Consider the following 967-nt stretch of genomic DNA (forward strand, 5'->3'; position numbering starts at 1 on the left):
CTGACATCTCTGCTCTTCAATACTTTAAAAAGTTCCTGTGCAGCAGATTTGCCCAATGCAATACGTCGTCTGATCTCTTGACCGCTGCTTCCACGAGTGTTGACAGTTGATCCAAGAAGAATGAAGTCCTTGACAACTTCAATCTCTTCTCCATTGAGAACAATGCTGTTTATTGGTCCAGTGGTGAGGATTTTTGTCTTAACATTGAGATGTAATCCATATTGAAGGCTTTGCTCTGTGATCTTCATAAGTATATGTTTCAAGTCCTCTTCACTTTCAGCAAGCAAGGTTGTATCATCAGCATATCGCAGGTTGTTAATGAGTCTTCCACCATTCCTGACACCACGTTTTTCTTCATAGAACTCAGCTTCTCGTATTATTTGCTCAGCATACAAATATGGTGAAAGAACGCAACCCTGTCGCACACCTTTCCCAATTTTAAAACATTCAGTGTTCCCATGTTCTGTTCGAACAACTGCCTCTTGGTCCAGGTACAAATTTCTCAGAAGTACAATTAAGTGTTCTGGAATACTCATACTTCTCAATGTTGTCCATAGTTTTTATAAAGATACTGATAATTAAAAGGCAATAATGAAAACTTAAAAAAAAATTTTTTTTTTAAACTTATATCAGAACCAACTTATGACAGTTGTCATTGGAAGAAAACCGTGCCTTAAGTGTGGAGCTACCCGTATGATATAGGTGGCATCTTAAGTGTGGCACTATCTGTATGATATAGGTGGCATCGTAAGTGTGGAACTAACTGTATGATATAGTGGCATGTCTAAGTGTGGAGCTACCTGTATGATATAGGTGGCATGTCTAAGTGTGAAACTATCTGTAAGATATAGGTGGCATCTTAAGTGTGGAGCTATCTGTATGATATAGGTGGCATGTCTAAGTGTGGAGCTATCTGTATGATATAGGTGGCATCTTAAGTGTGGAGTTATCTGTATGATATAGGTGG

The sequence above is a fragment of the Chrysochloris asiatica genome, unplaced genomic scaffold, assembly GCF_000296735.1.
Source record: "Chrysochloris asiatica unplaced genomic scaffold, ChrAsi1.0 scaffold00003, whole genome shotgun sequence".
Lineage (NCBI taxonomy): Eukaryota > Metazoa > Chordata > Mammalia > Afrosoricida > Chrysochloridae > Chrysochloris > Chrysochloris asiatica.